Source organism: Oncorhynchus masou, chromosome 20 (genome assembly GCF_036934945.1).
Source record: "Oncorhynchus masou masou isolate Uvic2021 chromosome 20, UVic_Omas_1.1, whole genome shotgun sequence".
Classification (NCBI taxonomy): domain Eukaryota; kingdom Metazoa; phylum Chordata; class Actinopteri; order Salmoniformes; family Salmonidae; genus Oncorhynchus; species Oncorhynchus masou.
In genome coordinates this window covers 28,643,731-28,663,132 of record NC_088231.1, presented here as the reverse complement: position 1 = coordinate 28,663,132, position 19,402 = coordinate 28,643,731, and the positions used below count along the sequence as shown (strand labels likewise).

Below are 19,402 nucleotides of genomic sequence, written 5' to 3'. Positions count from 1 at the left end.
GCTTTGCTGGTGACACTGTCTGTGATTTATTTAGAATTCCACACACTTAACCAGCAGCATTCTGCAGCGATACACCATCCCATCTGGTTTGCGCTTAGTGGGACTACCATTTGTCTTTCAACAGGACAATGACCCAACACACTCCAGGCTATGTAAGGGCTATTTTACCAAGAAGGAGAGTGATGGAGTGCTGCATCAGATGACCTGGCCTCCACAATCACCCCAACCTTTTACCCAATTGAGAGGGTTTGGGATGAGTTGGACTGCTGAGTGAAGGAAAAGCAGCCAACAAGTGCTCAGCACATCTGGGGACTCCTTCAAGACTGTTGGAAAAGCATTCCAGGTGAAGCTGGTTGAGAGAATGCCAAGAGTGTGCAAAGCTGTCATCAAGGCAAAGGGTGGCTACTTTGAAGAATCTAAAATATATTTTGATTTGCTTAAATTGTTTTGGGTTACTACATGATTCCATATGTGTTATTTCATAGTTTTGATGTCTTTACTATTATTCTACAATGTAGAAAATAGTTAAAATAAAGGAAAACCCTTGAGTGAGTAGATGTGTCCAAACTTTGGACTGGTACTGTAAGTATTCAGACCCTTTACTCAGTACTTTGTTGAAGTACCTTTGGCAGCGATTACAGCCTCGAGTTTTCTTCGGTATGACGCTACAAGCTTGGCACACCTGTATTCGGGGAGTTTCTCCCATTCTTCTCTGCAGATCCTCTCAAGCTCTGTCAGGTTGGATGGGGAGCGTCGCTGCACAGCTATTTCCAGGTCTCTCTAGATATGTTCAAGTCCGGGCTCTGGCTGGGTCACTCAAAGACATTCAGAGACTTGTCCCGAAGCCACTCCTGTGTTGTCTTGGCTGTGTGCTTAAGGTCGTTGTCCTGTTGGAAGCTGAACCTTCACCCCAGTCTGAGGTCCTGAGTGCTCTGGAGCAGGTTTTCATCAAGGACCTCTCTGTACTTTGCTCCGTTCATCTTTGCCTCGATCCTGACTAGTCTCCCAGTCCCTGCCGCTGAAAAACATCCCCACAGCATGATGCTGCCACCACCATGCTTCACCTTAATGATGGTGCCATGTTTCCTCCAGACGAGATGCTAGGCATTCAGGCCAAGGAGTTTAATCTTGGTTTCATCAGACCAGAGAATATTTTTTCTCATAGGCTTGAGGGTCCTTTAGGTGCCGTTTTGGCAAACTCCAAGAGGGTTGTCATGCCTTTTACTGAGGAGTGGCTTCCGCCTGGGGTCTGAATGCTTTCCGAGTGCACTGTGTACTGCTCTTTGACTCCCCTGTTGTCCTGTCTGATCTAAGGGTTGTTCTCTGCCTGATTGACATCTGTCTCAGAGTGTGTGTGTGTAACGCAGTAAGGCAGAGTGTGTGTGTGTGTCTTGGGGTGTGTGTGTCTGTGTTTCTTGGGGTGTGTATGGGCAGATAGATGTTCATGTATCTGGTTTCACGCTGTGTCCTTGTGCTACCTGATATCCCCAGCTCGTGTGTGTGTGTGTGTGTGTGTGTGTGTGTGTGTGTGTGTGTGTGTGTGTGTGTGTGTGTGTGTGTGTGTGTGTGTGTGTGTGTGTGTGGGTGGGTGAGTGTGAGAGAGAGAGATATCCTGGTTCAGTGACACAACGGAACACAAAAATAACGACCAGCGTAGCGTCAAGACTCTAGAACACAATGTCTACATTCTAGTGTTCTATCCAGAGTGTTCTATCCAGAGTGTTCTATCCAGAGTGTTCTATCTAGAGTGTTCTGTGCAGAGTGTTTGTTCTGTGGCTGGGCTGTGGATCACAATGGAACTCCATAGAAGAGGATTCTAACTAGGCCGTCTCTGTTATTTGCGAGTTGAATAATTAATCCGTTGGTTGGAGGCAGCAGGGCAACATGAAGACGGTGGTGCTACTGGTGTGGATCAGCTGCTGGATCGATGGTGAGAGAACCTCTACCATGTTGTTAATTAGTATTATAGATAAATGGTGAGAGAACCTCTACCATGCTGTTAATTAGTATTATAGATAAATGGTGAACCTCTACCATGTTGTTAATTAGTATTATAGATAAATGGTGAAAGAACCTCTACCATGCTGTTAATTAGTATTATAGATAAATGGTGAGAGAACCTCTACCATGTTGTTAATTAGTGTTATAGATAAATGGTGAACCTCTATCATGTTAATTAGTATTATAGATAAATGGTGAGAGAACCTCTACCATGTTGTTAATTAGTATTATAGATAAATGGTGAGAGAACCTCAACCATGTTGTTAATTAGCATAATAGATAAATGGTAAGAGAACCTCTACCATGTTGTTAATTAGTATAATAGATAAATGGTGAGAGAACCTCTAACATGTTAATTAGTATTATAGATAAATGGTGAACCTCTACCATGTTGTTAATTAGTGTTATAGATAAATGGTGAACCTCTATCATGTTGTTAATTAGTGTTATAGATAAATGGTGAGAGAACCTCTACCATGCTGTTAATTAGTATTATAGATAAATGGTGAACCTCTACCATGTTGTTAATTAGTATTATAGATAAATGGTGAGAGAACCTCTACCATGTTGTTAATTAGTATTATAGATAAATGGTGAGAGAACCTCTACAATGCTGTTAATTAGTATTATAGATAAATGGTGAGAGAACCTCAACCATGTTGTTAATTAGTATAATAGATAAATGGTGAGAGAACCTCTACCATGTTAATTAGTGTTATAGATAAATGGTGAACCTCTACCATGTTGTTAATTAGTGTTATAGATAAATGATGAGAGAACCTCTATCATGTTAATTAGTATAATAGATCAATAATTCCTCCCTCTCCCCCACCCCCTCCCTAATCCCCTCCCCCTCTCCCCCTCCCTCCCTCTCCCCCATCCCATCCCCTCTCACCCCCTCCCCCTTCTCCCTCCCTCCACCCTCCCTCTCCCCATCCCATCCCATCCCCTCCCACCCTCCCCCTCCCCTCCCTCTAATTCCCTCCCTCTCCCCCATCCCCTCTCACCCTCCCCTTCTCCTCCCCCTCCACCCTCCCTCTCCCCATCCCATCCCATCCCCTCCCACCCTCCCCCTCCTGTCCCATTCCCTCTCCTAGATCCCTCTCCCCCATCCCCTCTCACCCCTCCCCCTGTTCCCTCCCCCCACCCTCCCTTCCCCATCCCATCCCATCCCCTCCCACCCTCCCCCTCCCCTTAATTCCCTCCCTCTCCCCGTCCCATCCCCTCTCACCCCCTCCCCCCTTCTCCCACCCTCCCCCTCCCTTAGTCTCCCTAGATCCCCTCCCTCTCTCCCTGTTAATTAGTATCCCTCCAGTATGTACCAGTGCCCAGGGTCGTTATGCCCAGAAATTGCTGAATGACCTGATGGAAAATTACTCCAGTGCCCTGAGACCAGTAGAGGACACGGACAAGACCCTGAACGTCACACTACAGATCACCCTGTCTCAGATCAAAGACATGGTGAGGACTCACTACAGACCATCACCCTGTCTCACTATAGAGCATCACCCTGTATCACTACAGACCATCACCTTGTCTCACTACAGAGCATCACCCTGTCTCACTATAGACCATCACCCTGTCTCACTATAGACCATCACCCTTTCTCACTACAGACCATCACCCTGTCTCACTACAGACCATCACCCTGTCTCACTACAGACCATCACCCTGTCTCACTACAGACCATCACCCTGTCTCACTACAGAGTATCACCCTGTCTCACTACAGACCATCACCCTGTCTCACTACAGACCATCACCCTGTCTCACTACAGACCATCACCCTGTCTCACTACAGACCATCACCCTGTCTCACTACAGACCATCACCCTGTCTCACTACAGACCATCACCCTGTCTCACTATAGACCATCACCATGTCTCACTACAGACCATCACCCTGTCTCACTACAGACCATCACCCTGTCTCACTACAGACCATCACCCTGTCTCACTATAGACCATCACCCTGTCTCACTACAGACCATCACCCTGTCTCACTACAGACCATCACCCTGTCTCACTACAGACCATCACCCTGTCTCACTATAGACCATCACCCTGTCTCACTACAGACCATCACCCTGTATCACTACAGACCATCACCCTGTCTCACTACAGACCATCACCCTGTCTCACTACAGTCCATCACCCTGTCTCACTACAGACCATCACCCTGTCTCACTACAGACCATCACCCTGTCTCACTATAGACCATCACCCTGTCTCAGATCAAAGACATGGTGAGGACTCACTATAGAGCATCACCCTGTCTCACTACAGACCATCACCCTGTCTCACTACAGATCATCACCCTGTCTCAGATCAAAGACATGGTGAGGACTCACTATAGAGCATCACCCTGTCTCACTATAGACCATCACCCTGTCTCACTACAGACCATCACCCTGTCTCAGATCAAATACATGGTGAGGACTCAATATAGACCATCACCCTGTCTCAGATCAAAGACATGTTAAGGACTCACTATAGACCATCACCCTGTCTTACTATAGACCATCACCCTGTCTCACTATCGACCATCACAATGTCTCACTATAGACCATCACCCTGTCTCACTATAGACCATCACCCTGTCTCACAATAGACCATCACCTTGTCTCACTATAGACCATCACCCTGTCTCACTATAGACCATCACCCTGTCTCACTGTAGACCATCACCCTGTCTCACTATAGACCATCACCCTGTCTCACTATAGACCATCACCCTGTCTCACTATAGACCATCACCCTGTCTCAGATCAAACATATGGTGAGGACTCACTATAGACCATCACCCTGTCTCACTATAGACCATCACCCTGTCTCAGATCAAAGATATGGTAAGGACTCACTATAGACCATCACCCTGTCTCAGATCAAAGATATGGTGAGGACTCACTGTAGACCATCACCCTGTCTCAGATCAAAGATATGGTGAGGACTCACTATAGACCATCACCCTGTCTCACTATAGACCATCACCCTGTCTCAGATCAAAGATATGGTGAGGACTCACTATAGACCATCACCCTGTCTCAGATCAAAGACATGGTGAGGACTCACTATAGACCATCACCCTGTCTTAGATCAAAGACATGTTAAGGACTCACTATAGACCATCACCCTGTCTAACTATAGACCATCACCCTGTCTCACTATCGACCATCACCCTGTCTCACTATAGACCATCACCCTGTCTCACTATAGACCATCACCCTGTCTCACTATAGACCATCACCTTGTCTCACTATAGACCATCACCCTGTCTCAGATCAAAGATATGGTGAGGACTCACTATAGACCATCACCCTGTCTCAGATCAAAGATATGGTGAGGACTCACTGTAGACCATCACCCTGTCTCAGATCAAAGATATGGTGAGGACTCACTATAGACCATCACCCTGTCTCACTATAGAACCATCACCCTGTCTCAGATCAAAGATATGGTGAGGACTCACTATAGACCATCACCCTGTCTCAGATCAAAGATATGGTGAGGACTCACTGTAGACCATCACCCTGTCTCAGATCAAAGATATGGTGAGGACTCACTATAGACCATCACCCTGTCTCAGATCAAAGACATGGTGAGGACTCACTATAGACCATCACCCTGTCTCAGATCAAAGACATGTTAAGGACTCACTATAGACCATCACCCTGTCTAACTATAGACCATCACCCTGTCTAACTATCGACCATCACCCTGTCTCACTGTAGACCATCACCCTGTCTCACTATAGACCATCACCCTGTCTCACTATAGACCATCACCCTGTCTCACTATAGACCATCACCCTGTCTCAGATCAAACATATGGTGAGGACTCACTATAGACCATCACCCTGTCTCACTATAGACCATCACCCTGTCTCAGATCAAAGATATGGTGAGGACTCACTATAGACCATCACCCTGTCTCACTATAGACCATCACCCTGTCTCACTATAGACTATCACCCTGTCTCAGATCAAAGATATGGTGAGGACTCACTATAGACCATCACCCTGTCTCAGATCAAAGATATGGTGAGGACTCACTATAGACCATCACCCTGTCTCAGATCAAAGACATGGTGAGGACTCACTATAGACCATCACCCTGTCTCAGATCAAAGACATGTTAAGGACTCACTATAGACCATCACCCTGTCTAACTATAGACCATCACCCTGTCTAACTATCGACCATCACCCTGTCTCACTATAGACCATCACCCTGTCTCACTATAGACCATCACCCTGTCTCACTATAGACCATCACCTTGTCTCACTATAGACCATCACCCTGTCTCACTATAGACCATCACCCTGTCTCACTGTAGACCATCACCCTGTCTCACTATAGACCATCACCCTGTCTCACTACAGACCATCACCCTGTCTCACTATAGACCATCACCCTGTCTCAGATCAAACATATGGTGAGGACTCACTATAGACCATCACCCTGTCTCACTATAGACCATCACCCTGTCTCAGATCAAATACATGGTGAGGACTCAATATAGACCATCACCCTGTCTCAGATCAAAGACATGTTAAGGACTCACTATAGACCATCACCCTGTCTAACTATAGACCATCACCCTGTCTCACTATCGACCATCACCCTGTCTCACTATAGACCATCACCCTGTCTCACTATAGACCATCACCCTGTCTCACTATAGACCATCACCTTGTCTCACTATAGACCATCACCCTGTCTCACTATAGACCATCACCCTGTCTCACTGTAGACCATCACCCTGTCTCACTATAGACCATCACCCTGTCTCACTATAGACCATCACCCTACCTCACTATAGACCATCACCCTGTCTCAGATCAAACATATGGTGAGGACTCACTATAGACCATCACCCTGTCTCAGATCAAAGATATGGTGAGGACTCACTATAGACCATCACCCTGTCTCAGATCAAAGATATGGTGAGGACTCACTGTAGACCATCACCCTGTCTCAGATCAAAGATATGGTGAGGACTCACTATAGACCATCACCCTGTCTCACTATAGACCATCACCCTGTCTCAGATCAAAGATATGGTGAGGACTCACTATAGACCATCACCCTGTCTCAGATCAAAGACATGTTAAGGACTCACTATAGACCATCACCCTGTCTAACTATAGACCATCACCCTGTCTCACTATCGACCATCACCCTGTCTCACTATAGACCATCACCCTGTCTCACTATAGACCATCACCCTGTCTCACTATAGACCATCACCTTGTCTCACTATAGACCATCACCCTGTCTCACTATAGACCATCACCCTGTCTCACTGTAGACCATCACCCTGTCTCACTATAGAACATCACCCTGTCTCAGATCAAAGATATGGTGAGGACTCACTGTAGACCATCACCCTGTCTCAGATCAAAGATATGGTGAGGACTCACTATAGACCATCACCCTGTCTCAGATCAAAGACATGGTGAGGACTCACTATAGACCATCACCCTGTCTCAGATCAAAGACATGTTAAGGACTCACTATAGACCATCACCCTGTCTAACTATAGACCATCACCCTGTCTAACTATCGACCATCACCCTGTCTCACTATAGACCATCACCCTGTCTCACTATAGACCATCACCCTGTCTCACTATAGACCATCACCTTGTCTCACTATAGACCATCACCCTGTCTCACTATAGACCATCACCCTGTCTCACTGTAGACCATCACCCTGTCTCACTATAGACCATCACCCTGTCTCACTATAGACCATCACCCTGTCTCACTATAGACCATCACCCTGTCTCAGATCAAACATATGGTGAGGACTCACTATAGACCATCACCCTGTCTCACTATAGACCATCACCCTGTCTCAGATCAAAGATATGGTGAGGACTCACTATAGACCATCACCCTGTCTCAGATCAAAGACATGGTGAGGACTCACTATAGACCATCACCCTGTCTCAGATCAAAGACATGGTGAGGACTCACTATAGACCATCACCCTGTCTCAGATCAAAGATACTCTCCAACTCTGTTCCTGGGTTACTGCAGGACTCTCTCTCCAACCCTGTTCCTGGGTTACTGCAGGACTCTCTCTCCAACCCTGTTCCTGGGTTACTGCAGGACTCTCTCTACAACCCTGTTCCTGGGTTACTGCAGGACTCTCTCTCAACCCTGTTCCTGGTTTACTGCAGGACTCATCTCCAACCCTGTTCCTGGGTTATGCAGACCATCACCCTGTTCCTGGGTTATGCAGACCATCTCCAACCCAGTTCCTGGGTTATGCAGGACCATCAACCCTGTTCCTGGGTTACTGCAGGACTCTCTCTCCAACCCTGGTCCTCACTGTAGACCATCAACCCTGTTCACTATAGGACCATCAACCCTGTTCCTGGGTTACTGCAGACCATCAACTCTGTTCCTGGTGTACTAGACTCATCTCCAACCCTGTTCCTGGGTTAATGCAGACTCAAACCCTGTTCCTGGTTACTGCAGGACTCTCTCACCCTGTTCCTGGGTTACTAGACCATCACCCTGTTCCTGGGTTACTAGACTCTCATCACCCTGTTCCTGGGTTACTGCAGGACTCTCTCTCTCAACCCTGTTCCCTGGTTTATGCAGACTCTCTCTCCAACCCTGTTCCTAGTTTACTGCAGGACTCAAACCTTGTTCCTGGTTACTGCAGGACTCAACCCTGTTCCTGGGTTACTGCAGGACCATCTCCAACCCTGTTCTGGGTTACTGCAGGACTCTCTATAGACCATCACCCTGTTCCTGGGTTACTGCAGACCATCACCCTGTTCCTGGTGTATGCAGGACTCTCTCTATCCAACCCTGTTCCTGGGTTACTGCAGGACCATCACCCTGTTCCTGGTGTACTGCAGGACTCTCTATCAACCCTGTTCCTGGGTTACTGCAGGACTCTCTCTCCAACCCTGTTCCTGGTGTACTGCAGACCTCTCCAACCCTGTTCCTGGTGCAGGACTTACCCTGTTCAGTTACTGCTCTCTCTCCAACCCTGTTCCTGGTGTACTGCAGGACTCTCTATCCAACCCTGTTCCTGGTGTACTGCAGGACTCTCTCTCCAACCCTGTTCCTGGGTTACTGCAGGACTCTCTATCCAACCCTGTTCCTGGTGTACTGCAGGACTCTCTCTCCAACCCTGTTCCTGGGTTACTGCAGGACTCTCTCTCCAACCCTGTTCCTGGGTTACTGCAGGACTCTCTCTCCAACCCTGTTCCTGGTTTACTGCAGGACTCTCTCTCCAACCCTGTTCCTGGTGTACTGCAGGACTCTCTCTCCAACCCTGTTCCTGGTTTACTGCAGGACTCTCTATCCAACCCTGTTCCTGGGTTACTGCAGGACTCTCTCTCCAACCCTGTTCCTGGGTTAATGCAGGACTCTCTCTCCAACCCTGTTCCTGGGTTACTGCAGGACTCTCTCTCCAACCCTGTTCCTGGGTTACTGCAGGACTCTCTCTCCAACCCTGTTCCTGGTTTACTGCAGGACTCTCTCTCCAACCCTGTTCCTGGGTTACTGCAGGACTCTCTCTCCAACCCTGTTCCTGGGTTACTGCAGGACTCTCTATCCAACCCTGTTCCTGGGTTACTGCAGGACTCTCTATCCAACCCTGTTCCTGGGTTACTGCAGGACTCTCTATCCAACCCTGTTCCTGGGTTACTACAGGACTCTCTATCCAACCCTGTTCCTGGTTTACTGCAGGACTCTCTCTCCAACCCTGTTCCTGGGTTAATGCAGGACTCTCTCTCCAACCCTGTTCCTGGGTTTTCCATGTGTTTTTAATGTCTCTAGGGGGCAGCAGTGGATCGTAATGTAGATATAAAACTGTTCGTCAAATAACCAGGATGTCAAGGTTCATCTGTCCTGACGTGTGTGTGTGTGTGTGTGTGTGTGTGTGTGTGTGTGTGTGTGCAGGACGAGAGGAACCAGGTGTTGACTACCTACCTGTGGATCCGTCAGACGTGGTTCGATGCGTACCTGAAGTGGGATAAAGAGGAATACGATGGACTGGAGGTTATCCGCATCCCCAGTAACCTGGTCTGGAGACCTGACATAGTGCTTTATAACAAGTCAGTCTGGATCTCTCTCTGTGGAGACCTGACATAGTGCTTTATAACAAGTCAGTCTGGATCTCTCTCTGTGGAGACCTGACATAGTGCTTTATAACAAGTCAGTCTGGATCTCTGTGGAGACCTGACATAGTGCTTTATAACAAGTCAGTCTGGATCTCTGTGGAGACCTGACATAGTGCTTTATAACAAGTCAGTCTGGATCTCTGTGGAGACCTGACATAGTGCTTTATAACAAGTCAGTCTGGATCTCTCTCTGTGGAGACCTGACATAGTGCTTTATAACAAGTCAGTCTGGATCTCTCTCTGTGGAGACCTGACATAGTGCTTTATAACAAGTCAGTCTGGATCTCTCTCTGTGGAGACCTGACATAGTGCTTTATAACAAGTCAGTCTGGATCTCTCTCTGTGGAGACCTGACATAGTGCTTTATAACAAGTCAGTCTGGATCTCTGTCTCTCTGTGGAGACCTGACATAGTGCTTTATAACAAGTCAGTCTGGATCTCTGTCTCTCTGTGGAGACCTGATATCTGTGGAGACCTGACATAGTGCTTTATAACAAGTCAGTCTGGATCTCTGTGGAGACCTGACATAGTGCTTTATAACAAGTCAGTCTGGATCTCTCTCTGTGGAGACCTGACATAGTGCTTTATAACAAGTCAGTCTGGATCTCTGTGGAGACCTGACATAGTGCTCTATATCAAGTCAGTCTGGATCTCTCTCTGTGGAGACCTGACATAGTGCTTTATAACAAGTCAGTCTGGGTCTCTCTCTGTGGAGACCTGACATAGTGCTTTATAACAAGTCAGTCTGGATCTCTGTGGAGACCTGACATAGTGCTTTATAACAAGTCAGTCTGGATCTCTGTGGAGACCTGACATAGTGCTTTATAACAAGTCAGTCTGGATCTCTGTGGAGACCTGACATAGTGCTTTATAACAAGTCAGTCTGGATCTCTGTGGAGACCTGACATAGTGCTTTATAACAAGTCAGTCTGGATCTCTCTCTGTGTAGACCTGACATAGTGCTTTATAACAAGTCAGTCTGGATCTCTCTCTGTGGAGACCTGACATAGTGCTTTATAACAAGTCAGTCTGGATCTCTCTCTGTGGAGACCTGACATAGTGCTTTATAACAAGTCAGTCTGGATCTCTGGATCTCTGTGGAGACCTGACATAGTGCTTTATAACAAGTCAGTCTGGATCTCTGTGGAGACCTGACATAGTGCTTTATAACAAGTCAGTCTGGATCTCTCTCTCTGTGGAGACCTGACATAGTGTTCAAGTCAGTCTGGATCTCTGTGGAGACCTGACATAGTGCTTTATAACAAGTCAGTCTGGATCTCTGTGGAGACCTGACATAGTGCTTTATAACAAGTCAGTCTGGATCTCTGTGGAGACCTGACATAGTGCTTTATAACAAGTCAGTCTGGATCTCTCTCTGTGACATAATTATAACAAGAGACCTGACATAGTGCTTTATAACAAGTCAGTCTGGATCTCTGTGGAGACCTGACATAGTGTTTATAACAAGTCAGTCTGGATCTCTATGGACCTAGACAAGTAGTGCTTTATAACAAGTCAGTCTGGATCTCTCTCTGTGGAGACCTGACATAGTGCTTTATAACAAGTCAGTCTGGATCTCTCTCTGTGGAGACCTGACATCTGTCAGTCTGGATCTCTCTCTGACATGACATAGTGCTTTATAACAAGTCAGTCTGGATCTCTCTCTGTGGAGACCTGACATAGTGCTCTATAACAAGTCAGTCTGGATCTCTCTCTGTGGAGACCTGACATAGTGCTTTATAACAAGTCAGTCTGGGTCTCTGTCTCTGTGGAGACCTGACATAGTGCTTTATAACAAGTCAGTCTGGATCTCTGTCTCTGTGGAGACCTGACATAGTGCTTTATAACAAGTCAGTCTGGATCTCTCTGTGGAGACCTGACATAGTGCTTTATAACAAGTCAGTCTGGATCTCTCTCTGTGGAGACCTGACATAGTGCTTTATAACAAGTCAGTCTGGATCTCTCTCTGTGGAGACCTGACATAGTGCTTTATAACAAGTCAGTCTGGATCTCTGTGGAGACCTGACATAGTGCTTTATAACAAGTCAGTCTGGATCTCTCTCTGTGGAGACCTGACATAGTGCTTTATAACAAGTCAGTCTGGGTCTCTCTCTGTGGAGACCTGACATAGTGCTTTATAACAAGTCAGTCTGGATCTCTGTGGAGACCTGACATAGTGCTTTATAACAAGTCAGTCTGGATCTCTGTGGAGACCTGACATAGTGCTTTATAACAAGTCAGTCTGGATCTCTGTGGAGACCTGACATAGTGCTTTATAACAAGTCAGTCTGGATCTCTCTCTGTGGAGACCTGACATAGTGCTTTATAACAAGTCAGTCTGGATCTCTCTGTGGAGACCTGACATAGTGCTTTATAACAAGTCAGTCTGGATCTCTCTCTGTGGAGACCTGACATAGTGCTTTATAACAAGTCAGTCTGGATCTCTCTCTGTGGAGACCTGACATAGTGCTTTATAACAAGTCAGTCTGGATCTCTCTGTGGAGACCTGACATAGTGCTTTATAACAAGTCAGTCTGGATCTCTGTGGAGACCTGACCATAGTGCTTTATAACAAGTCAGTCTGGATCTCTCTCTGTGGAGACCTGACATAGTGCTTTATAACAAGTCAGTCTGGATCTCTGTGGAGACCTGACATGAGTGCTCTCTGTGGAGACCTGACATAGTGCTTTATAACAAGTCAGTCTGGATCTCTGTGGAGACCTGACATAGTGATAACAAGTCTGATCATCTGTCTCTGTGTAGTGACATTTATAACAAGTCAGTCTGGATCTCTCTCTGTGGAGACCTGACATAGTGCTTTATAACAAGTCAGTCTGGATCTCTCTCTGTGGAGACCTGACATATACCTTTATAACAAGTCAGTCTGGATCTCTCTCTGTGGAGACCTGACTATATGCTTTATAACAAGTCAGTCTGGATATCTGTGGAGACCTCGCTCTCTGTGGAGACCTGACATAGTGCTTTATAACAAGTCAGTCTGGATCTCTCTCTATGGAGACCTGACATAGTGCTTTATAACAAGTCAGTCTGGATCTCTGTCTGTGGAGACCTCTGACATAGTGCTTTATAACAAGTCAGTCTGGATCTCTGTGGAGACCTGACATAGTGCTCTATAACAAGTCAGTCTGGATCTCTCTCTGTGGAGACCTGACATAGTGCTTTATAACAAGTCAGTCTGGGTCTCTCTATACATAGTGCTTTATAACAAGTCAGTCTGGATCTCTGTGGAGACCTGACATAGTGCTTTATAACAAGTCAGTCTGGATCTCTGTGGAGACCTGACATAGTGCTTTATAACAAGTCCCTCTGGATCTCTGTGGATACATAGTGCTTTATAACAAGTCAGTCTGGATCTCTCTATAGACCTGACATAGTGCTTTATAACAAGTCAGTCTGGATCTCTCTCTGTGTAGACCTGACATAGTGCTTTATAACAAGTCAGTCTGGATCTCTCTCTGTCCTGACTAGTGCTTTATAACAAGTATACCTGACATAGTGCTTTATAACAAGTCAGTCTGGATCTCTCTCTGTGGAGACCTGACATAGTGCTTTATAACAAGTCAGTCTGGATCTCTGTGGAGACCTGCCATAGTGCTTTATAACAAGTCAGTCTGGATCTCTCTCTGTGGAGACCTGACATAGTGCTTTATAACAAGTCAGTCTGGATCTCTCTCTGTGGAGACCTGACATAGTGCTTTATAACAAGTCAGTCTGGATCTGTGTGGGGACCTGCCATAGTGCTTTATAACAAGTCAGTCTGGATCTCTCTCTGTGGAGACCTGACATGTGCTTTATAACAAGTCAGTCTGGATCTCTCTCTGTGGAGACCTGACATAGTGCTTTATAACAAGTCAGTCTGGATCTCTCTCTGTGGAGACCTGACATAGTGCTTTATAACAAGTCAGTCTGGATCTCTCTCTGTGGAGACATGACATGTGTTTTATAACAAGTCAGTCTGGATCTCTCTCTGTGGAGACCTGACATAGTGCTTTATAACAAGTCAGTCTGGATCTCCTCTGTGGAGACCTGACATAGTGCTTTATAACAAGTCAGTCTGGATCTCTCTCTGTGGAGACCTGACATAGTGCTCATAACAAGTCAGTCTGGATCTCTGTCTCTCTGTGGAGTCCTGACATAGTGCTTTATAACAAGTCAGTCTGGATCTCTCTCTGTGGAGTCCTGACATAGTGCTTTATATCAAGTCAGTCTGGGTCTCTGTCTCTCTGTGGAGACCTGACATAGTGCTTTATAACAAGTCAGTCTGGGTCTCTGTCTCTCTGTGGAGACCTGACATAGTGCTTTATAACAAGTCAGTCTGGATCTCTGTCTCTCTGTGGAGACCTGACATAGTGCTTTATAACAAGGCAGTCTGGATCTCTCTCTGTGGAGACCTGACATAGTGCTTTATAAGAAGTCAGTCTGGGTCTCTGTCTCTCTGTGGAGACCTGACATAGTGCTTAATAACAAGTCAGTCTGGATCTCTCTCAATGGAGACCTGACATAGTGCTTAATAACAATATCTCTCTATATACCTCTCTTTATCTCTATATACCTCTCTGTGTCTCTATATACCTCTCTATATATCTCTCTATATACCTCTCTGTGTCTCTATATACCTCTCTGTGTCTCTATATACCTCTCTATATACCTCTCTGTGTCTCTATATACCTCTCTGTGTCTCTATATAACTCTCTGTGTCTCTATATACCTCTCTCTGTCTCTATATACCTCTCTATATACCTCTCTATATACCTCTCTATATACCTCTCTGTGTCTCTATATACCTCTCTATATACGTCTCTATATACCTCTCTATATACCTCTCTATGTCTCTATATACCTCTCTATATACCTCTCTATATACCTCTCTATATACCTTTCTGTGTCTCTATATACCTCTCTATATACCTCTCTATATACCTCTCTCTGTCTCTATATACCTCTCTATATACCTCTCTGTGTCTCTATATACCTCTCTATATACCTCTCTATATACCTCTCTATATACCTCTCTATATACCTCTCTATGTACCTCTCTATATACCTCTCTGTGTCTCTATATACCTCTCTGTGTCTCTATATATATGTCTCTATGTACTCTCTATATACCTCTCTGTGTCTCTATATGTCTCTATATACTGTGTGTCTGTGTCTCTCTCTGTGTGTCTCTGTGTGTGTCTCTGTGTGTCTGTCTATGTACCTCTGTGTGTCTCTGTGTGTCTCTATATGTCTCTATATACTGTGTGTCTCTATATACCTCTGTGTGTCTATATCCTATCTATATACCTCTCTATATACCTCTGTGTGTTTCTATATACCTGTCTCTCTATATACCTGTCTGTGTCTCTATATGTGTCTATATACCTCTCTATGTCTCTATGTCCTCTCTATATACCTCTCTATATACCTCTCTGTGTGTCTCTGTATACCTCTCTATATGTCTCTGTGTCTGTCTCTTATATACCTCTCTGTGTCTCTATATAACTCTGTGTATCTTTATACTGTGTGTCTGTGTGTCTCTGTTGTCTGTCTGTTTGTCTCTGTGTCTGTGTGTCTCTGTGTGTCTCTGTGTCTGTCTGTGTCTCTGTGTCTGTGTGTCTCTGTGTGTCTCTGTGTGTGTCTGTTTGTCTCTGTGAGTCTGTTTGTCTCTGTGTGTCTCTGTGTGTCTGTTGTGTCTGTGTGTCTCTGTGGTTTGTCTCTGTGTGTGTCTGTGTGTCTCTGTGTGTCTCTGTGAGTCTGTTTGTCTCTGTGTGTCTCTGTGTGTCTGTTTGTCTCTGTGTCTCTGGGTTTCTGTGTGTCTCTATGTGTCTCTGTGTGTCTCTGTGTGTCCGTTTGTCTTTGTGTGTCTGTGTGTCTCTCTGTGACTGTGTGTCTCTCTGTATCTGTGTGTTTCTGTGTGTTTCTGTGTGGCTCTGTGTGTCTCTGTGTCTGTGTGTTTCTGTGTGTCTCTGTGTGTCTCTGTGTCTGTGTGTCTCTCTGTGTCTGTGTGTCTCTGTGTGTTTCTGTGCGTCTCTGTGTCTCTGTGTGTCTCTGTCTCTGTGTGTAGGGCTGATGAGGAAGCATCTGGTCCAGCAGACACCAACGTGGTGTTACGTTACAATGGAGAGATAACCTGGGACATGCCGGCCATCACCAAGAGCTCCTGTGTTGTGGACGTCTCCTACTTTCCCTTCGACTGGCAGTGGTGTAACCTCACGTTTGGGTCCTGGACATACAACGGCAACCAGGTACTGACTGACTGTCTGTCTCTGTCTGTCTGTCTGTCTGTCTGTCTGTCTGTCTGTCTGTCTGTCTGTCTGTCTGTCTGTCTGTCTGTCTGTCTGTCTGTCTGTCTCTACATGTCTGTCTGTCTGTCTGTCTGTCTGTCTGTCTGTCTGTCTGTCTGTCTGTCTGTCTGTCTGTCTGTCTGTCTGTCTGTCTGTCTGTCTCTACATGTCTGTCTGTCTGTCTGTCTGTCTGTCTGTCTGTCTGTACATGTCTGTCTGTCTGTCTGTCTCTGTCTGTCTGTCTGTCTGTCTGTCTGTCTGTCTGTCTGTCTCTACATGTCTGTCTGTCTGTCTGTCTGTCTGTCTGTCTGTCTGTCTGTCTGTCTGTCTGTCTGTATGTCTGTCTGTCTGTCTGTCTGTCTGTCTGTCTGTCTGTCTGTCTGTCTGTCTGTCTGTCTGTCTGTCTCTACATGTCTGTCTGTCTGTCTGTCTGTTGGCAACTGTCTGTCTGTCTGTCTGTGTCTGTGGCACACACACACATAAAGAGGCATTTACAGTTGAAGTCGGAAGTTTACAACACAGGAAAGACATTTGAATTTACATTTAACCTCACGTTTAGGTCCTGGACATACAACGGCAACCAGGTACTGTCTGTCTGTCTGTCTGTCTGTCTGTCTGTCTGTCTGTCTGTCTGTCTGTCTGTCTGTCTGTCTGTCTGTCTGTCTGTGTCTGTCTGCAACACAGGAAGAAAGTTTACAGTTGAAGAGACATTCAACACAGCCAAACACATTCAACTGTTTTTCAAAGACATTTAATCCTAGTAAAAATTCCCTGTCTTAGGTCAGTTAGGATCACCACTTTATTTTATATATATATGTTTGGTATAATACACACGTTGCTAAATTTCTTAAAAACTAAATAATTTCGGCCAGAAGAGACACAGGAAGAGGAACAGACATTGGCAACACAGGAACAGACATTGGCAACACAGGAAGAGACATTGGCAACACAGGAAGAGACATTGGCAACACAGGAAGAGACATTGGCAACACAGGAAGAGACATTGGCAACACAGGAACAGGAAGAGACAATTGGCAACACAGGAACAGACATTGGCAACACAGGAAGAGACATTGGCAACACAGGAAGAGACATTGGCAACACAGGAACAGACATTGGCAACACAGGAAGAGACATTGGCAACACAGGAAGAGACATTGGCAACACAGGAACAGGAAGAGACATTGGCAACACAGGAACAGACATTGGCAACACAGGAAGAGACATTGGCAACACAGGAAGAGACAATTGGCAACACAGGAAGAGACAATTGGCAACACAGGAAGAGACAATTGGCAACACAGGAAGAGACAATTGGCAACACAGGAACAGACATTGGCAACACAGGAAGAAGACATTGGCAACACAGGAAGAGACAATTGGCAACACAGGAGACATTGGCAGGAAGAGACATTGGCAACACAGGAAGAGACAGGCAAGACATTGGCAACACAGGAACATTGGGAAGAGACATTGGCAACACAGGAAGAGACATTGGCAACACAGGAAGAGACATTGGCAACACAGGAACAGGAACACAGGAAGAGACATTGGCAACACAGGAAGAGACATTGGCAACACAGGAAGAGACATTGGCAACACAGGAAGAGACATTGGCAACACAGGAACAGAAGAGACATTGGCAACACAGGAAGAGACATTGGCAACACAGGAAGAGACATTGGCAACACAGGAAGAGACATTGGCAACACAGGAAGAGACATTGGCAACACAGGAAGAGACATTGGCAACACAGGAAGAGACATTGGCAACACAGGAACAGACATTGGCAACACAGGAAGAGACATTGGCAACACAGGAAGAGACATTGGCAACACAGGAAGAGACATTGGCAACACAGGAACAGAGACATTGGCAACACAGGAAGAGACATTGGCAACACAGGAAGAGACATTGGCAACACAGGAAGAGACATTGGCAACACAGGAAGAGACAGGAAGAGACATTGGCAACACAGGAAGAGACATTGGCAACACAGGAAGAGACATTGGCAACACAGGAAGAGACATTGGCAACACAGGAAGAGACATTGGCAACACAGGAAGAGACATTGGCAACACAGGAAGAGACATTGGCAACACAGGAAGAGACATTGGCAACACAGGAAGAGACATTGGCAACACAGGAAGAGACATTGGCAACACAGGAAGAGACATTGGCAACACAGGAAGAGACATTGGCAACACAGGAAGAGACATTGGCAACACAGGAAGAGACATTGGCAACACAGGAAGAGACATTGGCAACACAGGAAGAGACATTGGCAACACAGGAAGAGACATTGGCAACACAGGAAGAGACATTGGCAACACAGGAAGAGACATTTGGCAACACAGGAAGAGACATTGGCAACACAGGAAGAGACATTGGCAACACAGGAACAGGAAGAGACATTGGCAACACAGGAAGAGGGCAACACAGGAAGACATTTTGGCAAACACAGGAAGAGACATTGGCAACACAGGAACATTGGCAACACATTGGCAACACAGGAACATTGAAGAGACATTGGCAACACAGGAAGAGACATTGGCAACACAGGAACAGGAAGAGACATTGGCAACACAGGAAGAGACATTGGCAACAGAAGAGACATTGGCAACACAGGAAGAGACATTGGCAACACAGGAAGAGACATTGGCAACACAGGAAGAGACATTGGCAACACAGGAAGAGACATTGGCAACACAGGAAGAGACATTGGCAACACAGGAAGAGACATTGGCAACACAGGAAGAAGACATTGGCAACACAGGAACATTGGCAACACAGGAAGAGACATTGGCAACACAGGAACAGGAGACATTGGCAACACAGGAAGAGACAATTGGCAACACAGGAAGAGACAATTGGCAACACAGGAAGAGACATTGGCAACACAGGAAGAGACATTGGCAAAACAGGAACAGGAAGAGACATTGGCAACACAGGAACAGACATTGGCAAC

The 19,402-nt window shown here is 46.0% G+C and overlaps 1 protein-coding gene and 1 pseudogene across 1 annotated transcript in view; both read left to right on the top strand.

The window, feature by feature from the left end:
- Window positions 1–19,402, top strand: part of LOC135507226 (slit homolog 2 protein-like) — a 640,120-nt gene that overhangs the window by 228,546 nt on the left and 392,172 nt on the right.
- LOC135507221 (neuronal acetylcholine receptor subunit alpha-9-I-like) overlaps window positions 1,885–19,402 on the top strand; it is a 33,429-nt pseudogene continuing 15,911 nt past the window's right edge.